The sequence below is a fragment of the Triticum dicoccoides genome, chromosome 6B (assembly GCF_002162155.2).
Source record: "Triticum dicoccoides isolate Atlit2015 ecotype Zavitan chromosome 6B, WEW_v2.0, whole genome shotgun sequence".
NCBI classification, from domain to species: domain Eukaryota; kingdom Viridiplantae; phylum Streptophyta; class Magnoliopsida; order Poales; family Poaceae; genus Triticum; species Triticum dicoccoides.
Genome location: NC_041391.1, coordinates 363,350,265 through 363,359,085, shown reverse-complemented (window position 1 = coordinate 363,359,085; position 8,821 = coordinate 363,350,265). Strand labels below are relative to the sequence as shown.

Sequence of the window (8,821 nt, the reverse complement as noted above, 5' to 3'; positions counted from 1 at the left end):
AGAAGCATCTCTTCTTTTCATATAGAAATGAAATGCTTTACTGGAAAAGAGGGAGATCCGGACTCACTTCTACCAATCGAAGATTATCATATTTTAATTAAAGGCAAATGATAGTCAGAAAATCGTATAAAAATGCTGAAGTTAGGCTTCTTCAGGAAAATGAGTTGTGGCTTCAAGCTCCAGTCTTAGTTTTACTAGAGATCAAATCGAAAAAGGCTCCCCGTGGACTCTACGCATGACTTTTTTCAAAACCTTACATAATTTGAATTTCTCTTTCATTCCATGTTGCGGATAATGTGCCGTTTGGAAGTGTTTTGCTCTAAAGTGTTTGGTAAGTTTGTGCTTGGCTTGAATGCGTATCCCGATATCTTTTTCTTCCTCATTCTTATTTTGGTTTTCGTATCACGGATGTTGGTTCGCGCTTTATGGCCACGTTACCCAGTCTGGGCTGGGCACATTTTGACTGGCTTTATTTTGATCGCTGTGCCGCAGTCTAGCATTACCACTGCGGAATGCTCGCCCAATAATGACCCTGCACAAAATGCAGATGCCTCGACTTCTGGGACGGAAACTATAACCCCTGATATACTCGAGAAGAGATTTGTCGCCTTTATATCCCAATTTGGGGGAAAGGCACCCCAGCAACGGATTTTCGATAGTTTTGTCGAAAACGTGAAGTTACACTCAGTGCCACAGGTTGATTTAGTGGAGCTAAACCGCATAATTCAAGTCATAACCAACGCGAAGCACCCATTCCAAACTCTTGGTGAGGCAGCCAATAGTGTTGTGAATCTTTATGATGAATATTATTTCAAGAAATATGGTAGGCACTTGTAGCATTAACCGGTATGACTTCCTCTTTCATTACTTCATCATTTCCATATCCCTCTCCCTTGTTCGATCTTACTCATCAAATGGCACTCAGTTCATATCTGTAAGTTTGTTCGATCATTGACAAGGTTCAAAGAAAGGGTGGGCCATTCACCATGAAGGCTAAAAGTGAAATAGGCTTTACTGGAATTCGGCAGATCGTTTTTTCTGTGCCAGGAACCAGATTTGAACTGGTGACACGAGGATTTTCAATCCTCTGCTCTACCAACTGAGCTATCCTGACTATTTATTGTGCATCATCCTAGTAGAGTACTTGTATCTATGTCAATTAAAGGGACTAAAAAAGGAAAAAGTATTCTCAAATTGGACTTAGTAAATATCAGGATAATGATATGGATTGTGAATGACTTACTTAATAATAGGGATTACTTGCCTATACTATAATATGTTCATTTGTATGAATGGGATAAGATCCAAAGAAGTCAGTTCGGATCCGTTTGTGAAAGAGTAGAATAAGAAAGATAGTGAATCTTGTTTGAACCATTAATGAAAAATAGAGGTTGGTACAATAGTTAGGAAGTAAAATGGGGTTTTTATTGGGGATATGTAACATCCCAAAATTATAAATTTTGGAATGTTATAAACAAATAGATAGTTTTGATTGATTGTTTGATTGATTGACTGAAAGTGAGTGAATTCGAAACTTTTGAAAGTTAAAATGAGAGGGAATAAAAGGACTTTCCCAAACTTTCATTTTTGCTTTTATGATCTTTGTGAATTCAAGTTCTTTTCATCACAAAACCCTAGAGAGAAGATGACATGACTTCTTCCATTTATTTAAATGACAAGGGGTGTTGAAAATACTTGAATTTCATTTGGAAAATATTTCCAATTCTGAAACTTTATGCAACTCAATGATTTTCACGAGAGAAGATAAAATGACTTCTTCAATACATATGAAATATGAGTTGGGAGTTTCAAAGAATTAAATTCAAAGTTCTTTTGAATTTATTTTCAAATTTGGGGTTATTTGAGTTTTATTCAAATTATTTTTCTCCAAAAGTAAAATATATGGAAAATAGGGTAACATGATTCCCTACATCATAAAATTGGAGAGAAATAAATTTGAATTAATTTTGGTATTTTTTAAAATGATTCTTACTGGATTTTACTAGGGCAGAAGCACTCTTTGCTTTATTTAAATTAGTGTGATTTTTATTTGACGCTATAAAAATGTCCATGTTGTAGAAAATCTTTTTTTGAAATTTTTGATATATAATATGCCTATATTATATTTTGTACTTATCCCTTTTGTTTTAATTCTTTGTCTGTTTTTTATTTAAAAAAATCCTCCTGCCGACTGGGCCGGCCGAGCTCCTCAGCCAGGCCCAGCCCAGCTCGCCAACCGCCTCCGTCACCGAGCTCGGGACGTGGCCGACTCCGCCGCCGCCGCCGAGTCCCGGTCGGGCACGCCTCCCCTTGCCCCTTCTCCACGCCTCCCGAGGCCGCCCCTCCCCCTATAAAGCCGCCCCGGGCCCCGTCTCTCTCTCTCTCTCTCCTTGCCTCGCCTCTCCTCGCAAAGCGCCACCGCCGCCGGATCTCACCGCCGCCGCCGCCGCATGCGTCAGCCGGAGCCGTCACCGCCGCCACCTCCGACTTCGCTGCCCCGCGTCGCGCTCGCCGCTGTCTCTGCCCGTCGCCGCTCGCCGGAGCCATCCGCCGCCGCTCGCCAGACTCGCCGAAGTTCAACCGCGCCGCCGCCGGTTTTCTCTCGAAAACCGCCAAACCACTGCGAACCGGTATAACCGCCGTCCGATCCGGTTTTATTTTAAGTTTGGTTTCTTTAAACCCTAGACTAGATCTATTTTTTTGTTTTATTAAACAGCGAACGTCCACTATTTAGATCTTATAAACGAGCGTTCGTTATTTATTCTATTCGTTTTCTGTTTATTTTACGCCAGGGACCTAGTTGTAGTTGTTTTATTTTACAGATTAGTCCCTATTCTTAAAACGATCACTTTTTACTCGTTAGTCGGAATTAGACGAAACCAACGCCCACTTCTTTGTTATGATTCTTGTATCCAGTAATCCAACTCAAACATGTTTTTGAAAGTTTAAAATTTGAATTAGATCAGATTAGAATTTGAACTTCGTTTGATCATAACTTGAGTTCCGAAGCTCCGTTTGAACTGATTCTTTTTGCTATTCGAAGCTCTTGACCTAAACTTTCTGAGAAGGCCAAATTCACATAATTTTGGTACTGTTAGAAATTGTTTTATGTTGCAAGAGTTATTTGCTTGGTTTTGACATTTTCTGAACTGTCTTCTTCGTTCTTCCCGATCTTTTGAGTGATTGCCTATGTGTGGTTACTATTGCTTGATTACGATAGATTGACCAGAGTGTGACGAGTAGAACTATCAAGAGTTTTGAGTGTGATTCATCTTCATCAACATTGCAGGCAAGTTCACACTTTGATCATACCTCTTTATTACCCAGTTTTTATGCATTAGTTTCACCCTCAAACATTGCATGAGTAGGTTGATAACATGTGGGTATTGGGAAGTAGCTGTTGAGGTAGAACCTATTACCCTGTTTCATATCAAACCCTCGAGAGTTATTTCTACGCGTTGCTTATATTGCCATGCTATGCTCGTAGACATGGATTGGGTTTGAGTGTTTCCATGACAGATGTGAGATTGTAATTAATGGTTTACTTAAGGTGGCAACTTAAATACACATCTGCGTGGATTGAGGCACCTGGGGTATCCAGTGATTGCCTGTTTTTTTGGAAATCCCGGGGTTACCGTGTGATTTTCCTATGGACCGCCACCCAGGCTGAAAGGGAACTGAGATTATTCATGCTAGAAACTTCCGTGTGCAGCCACAAGCTATTATGGGCTCTAGCATAGTTGAGTAAGTTACGTGAAGCTCTTGAAGAGGTAGATCAGCAGGTAGTGGGTTTTGTAGGTTTGGTATGGTCAACCCGGAGTAGAGAGTTAATGTTTCTAAAAGACTGTGTCTCGGTTATCCGTTTCTCAAACACCATGTAGTGCGAGAAATTCAACGGAGGCGATCGAGTCTTGTGGGGAAAAGTGCGCAAACCTCTGCAGAGTGTACAAACTAATCATGGTTAGCCGTGTCCCCGGTTATAGACAAATTTGAGTATCTAGTACTTGAGTATTCACATGTATCTCAACACTCTTAATTAATATTGTTGGGTTGTTAATGACTTTAATTTGGGATTGAGAGGGGGTTTACCTTCTCAATATTTTATCAACCAACTTTGTAGTTAAATAAAATATATTCCTTTGTAGTAGGGAAAAATTGGCTTTACGCAAAACTATAACCATAGAGCCTCCACCAGCCAAATATGCATGGAGTTATAGCCTTTATTCATCATTGCTCTATGGTGTGAATTTGCCAGTACATTCAATGTACTGACCCTTTGTGGCTGCAACGTCTCATGTTGCAGGATTTTACGACGAGTAAGTGATACATTAGGGTTACGATTCCTATACTCAGCTTTGCTGTTGGTGTTGATGGGAATCCACAACCTTGTTACTTCCGCTATTTGGATTGAGGTAATAGTATTTACGTTATTTTATACATGTGATTTACCTCTGTTATAAATCCTCGAGTACTGTGTGTGTCAGCATACCGATCCAGGGATGACACTTAAGCACAGAGACTTGACCGTCTGAGGTCGGGTCGCTACAGGATAGAGGGACTTGACCCTCACGATTTAGGAAGTTGACGGATTTTCCTCTTACTAGAAATTTCATTGTGGTCGGTAACGTTGGTGAATTAACAGAAACAGAAAGAGAGGGATTCGAACCCTCGGTAAACGAAAGCCTACATAGCAGTTCCAATGCTACGCCTTGAACCACTCGGCCATCTCTCCTACATAATCTTATTATTGACCAGAAACTGAGTGAATAGCGAGTTTTCGTATCACTAAAGTACAGGTACAACCGATCACATGTTCCATAGGGAGTTTGACTTCCTTTCCAATTTCATATTTCTCAACAACAACTTCTCTCATCCCCACAGATCTATTCAAAATTCTGGAATCGTCCCATGTTTCTATTTTGATTGTATGGCGTGGCGTATACACGTTATGCAAACAGAACATATGGTTACTTTACTCTATTTTCTCATGGCTTGTTAAACCTTTCTTTTTTCTTTTTGGATAATAACCAAATAAAAACTTCTCGAGTTATCAGAATCTATAGTCAAATTTAGTCCTTGGTTATTCAAGTTAGATGAAATAGTAATAGTTTGGCTCACATTGGTATACTACAAAATCCAATCTGATTCAAATATTGAATATCTCTCCTTGTCGGGACAATTTGAGCAGAATAAAATATCTATTATCGATTTTTTTAGAATCGAATTAGTCTATTTTTTGCTATTTCATACTGTATAATTCCTTTGTTTATGGGATCATTTTCCCCGAGGGTTTCCAATCAATGGGGGCGTAGTATAGGTAGTTAGAGAGTGTAGGCTCCCCTAGCTTGAATTCTTTTTACCCATTCTTTGAGAGTGATAGGTTTGATTTTTCCGTACCGTAATAGAAGAGCTCAGAAGAAAGACCTAATTATATAAAAACACGACCATTCAAGCTAAAGATCAGAGGATCCGTAATAGGACTCTCATAGACTTGCCGGGAAATAGAAAATTTGGAATCGACTTTTCTGTTGCGCTAAAAAAACTTGAGGCCTTTTCCCTTATTATGTGGCATATCCATACTTTGATAACCTAGTACCTGATCGATTGGAAGCAATATTTACTGTCAGATAGAGAGATGCTGATAGGAAAAAGGTTGGTATTTACTTATTCTCAAGAATATATAGAAAGGGAAAAGCTTAATAGCCACTATTGATCCCCTGAACAGAGCACATGATTTGGGATCAGGTGTAATGTGAAGAGGTAGATTAGCCTTTTATGAGAGTCAATTGGGAAGTGGAAAGGCAAAACCATTAGTTTAAGTTCCCGGCTTTAGTCATCTGTGAAGTTCAGTCAACCATTTGAGTCAATTTTGAGTAAATAGTAAGACTTCGGATCACACCATTCATAATGTTGCATCTCAATACTTGGCATCTTTTTCCCACCGCTGGCTCAGAAATTTGCCTTGGTTTCATTGGAATTTGTTTATTTCGTTCATTAATTCGTTTTGATAGCTACGCAGAGGTCTTTCCTTACGACTCCCGTGCTTAATACGAAAAGCGGCTCTTGTGTGAAAAGTGCCACCTGACTATCTCCTTATTTTCTGATTGTTCTTCCGATAGGAATATTCCCTTGATCAGCTAACCTGGCCCAAGCATAACAATAGTGCATTTCCCCTTGATGGTATGATTTACATATCTTCTACCTCTGCTACTTCTGTTCAGGAAGGTTAGTTTAGGCACTCCATCCCTGAGGGCTGCATCAGCTTATCTTTCTAGAAATCCCAGCTATAAGCTAGATCGGTATAAATAGGGCATTAAGAAGCAATAACAAAGATAGCATCCATGAGTTTTTTAATCCATCCTTTAGCATCGCCTGACTCGGACAAGGTGTTTCCTTCCTTCGCAATACCCGGCCAGGGCAATGTAGCTATCCCAATAAGATATGAAAGCTGGGCCACACCTGAGCAAGGAACTTATACATAGAAGTAACAGTAAATGTGCAAGATTTGGACCACTGCCATTTCCTTAAACCATCAATCAACAAATTGAAATAGAGATATCGGTATCTTCCAATCTGCCACAAGGATCTAGTCGCCAGTATCTTTGCCTTCTTCCCAACTTATTCCAGCATTCCTTGTAAGCGTTGCTATCACTATTTCTCCCTCCGGTGGCCTTGAGGCGTCTCGATCAATTGGCGTATCTGCCACAGGACACACCTCCTTCTCTCAACCATCCGAACAAGAAGATTTTAGCACTAACCCTCCAGCAGCTTTCTTTCCGACCGAAGTACCGCTTTTCTTTGCACTACTTTTGAACCGTGTCAGGAACAAGAGCTTATGCGTTGCTTTCTTTTCGCAGTACCCGCCCCCAGGGGTCATTACTTGATGAAGAGTGCTTCCCCTTTGAGCACCTTATCTTGGCCATCAATATAATTAATCCATCCTGCCTGTTTAGATATTGCTGTTAATACACAGGTTGATTGTATGACTATGGCATAGTGAGTTCTGGCTCCTAGCTGACATACTGAATACAGCATCGAAGCGAGTCTATCTTATTCTGATGTAACGATTCCATTGAATATTGTGATAGCATCCTTGATTTCAGCTAGCTATTCTCAGTGATATGCTTGCTCCTCTTGGATTTCATTCCATGATAAGTATGTATTGGAAGTTGGAATGCCTAAAGTATTGGTGCATTAGGGTCCTCTTAAGCCTTGTTTCCTTCTTGATCTTACCTTTCCGTTGCTATCACTCGCTCTAGCCTCTCCTGGCCAGAGCTCCCTCTATCAACAACACCCTCACACGATTGATTCCCTGGATAAGTATGGCCCATATAAGGTATCATGATCATAGTAATTGTATCATATCTCCTTCTCCTATTGATCTTACCATCCCTCGAGTCCAAGTCTCGGGATGGCGCTTATTAAGGTCCTGTTTCCCCTTGACAGGATCTTCCAGTTCTGGTATCCCTGAAGAGCATTTCCTAGTATGTATTTACTAACCTTAAACGATAGGAGCCGTATTTAGATAGATATCCTATAAATCTATTGATTTTCATTAGCTTGTAAATTCCTTGTGTGAAATAACTCAGAAATTCATTGTGCTAAACTTGTATCTATGCAGTACTGTTTAATGTGGAAGAAGTGTTTTTGTTACTAACAACATAGAAACCATGATACCAGTGCATAAGCATGAAAAACTCACTTTGTGATTAGATTGATCAAGGTTGTAGTCATTCGAATTTACTACTTCGTTAAATGATGGCTGTTTAGAGGTGTCTACCATAGTTTGTTTGGACAATGTCCTTAGTAATCAGGTATGTGACCTGCTTATAGCCCACGACATCGGCATGATAGGTGTTAAATACATCCAGTGATGGTGGAGCTAAATCAACAGGTTTTATATATGGATCCCAAGGTATATACTTATACCAGACAGGTTTTATATATTTGATGCTATAAAAATGTCCACGTTGTAGAAAATCTTTTTTTGAAAATTTTGATATATAATATGCCTATATTATATTTTGTATTTATCCCTTTTGTTTTAATTCTTTGTCTGTTTTTTTTTAAATCCTCCCGCCGACTGGGCCGGCCCAGCTCCTCAGCCAGGCCCAGCCCAGCTCGCCAACCGCCTCCGTCACCGAGCTCGGGACGTGGCCGACTGTGCCGCCGCCGCCGAGTCCCGGTCGGGCATGCCTCCCCTTGCACCTTCTCCACCCCTCCCGAGGCCGCCCCTCCCCCTATAAAGCCGCCCCGGGCCCCGTCTCTCTCTCTCCTCGCCTCGCTGTGACGCCCGGGTAATCAAGCTACAGTGAACCTCTGCTAATGATGCCACGTCACCTTGATTAATGTTACTAATCTCGCGTTAGTTCGAAACCGGTTCAAAATTCAAATTTAAAATCAAGTCAAACAATTAAAGTTTTCAAAAGTCAAAACTAAAATGTTCTTAATGTGACAAATAAATCATGGATATTATTGGTGGAGTAACAACATCTTTATAAAATAATTAACTACCCTAAAGTGATTAAAACAACATCAAAGCAATTAGTTATACTCCTAATATATTTTACCAAATACTAAACTATTTTTATTCCGAGGTAAAACTTCTTAGAACAGTGGATTATTTTGACACAATATTTTTGGAGCTATTGTCATCTTTTACTAAACCAAAAATAAAGAGTAACTAAAATAAAATAGAAAAGAATAATAATAATTAAAAAAAAGCCCCCCCCCCTCGCTGGGCCTCGGCCTAGCTGGCCACGGGGCTAACCAGGCCGCTTAGCCGGCCCACTTAGCCCGCCCCCCCACTCATTCCCTTATC

At 40.3% G+C, this 8,821-nt stretch overlaps 2 non-coding genes across 2 annotated transcripts; both read right to left on the bottom strand.

Moving 5' to 3' along the window:
* Positions 1–1,041: 1,041 nt before the first annotated feature.
* Positions 1,042–1,114, bottom strand: TRNAF-GAA. Its single transcript has one exon. It is a non-coding gene; the product is annotated as a tRNA-Phe (tRNA).
* A 3,531-nt stretch (positions 1,115–4,645) lies between these two features.
* On the bottom strand, positions 4,646–4,732 carry TRNAS-GGA. The gene has a single exon. It is a non-coding gene; the product is annotated as a tRNA-Ser (tRNA).
* Between the last annotated feature and the right edge of the window lie 4,089 nt (positions 4,733–8,821).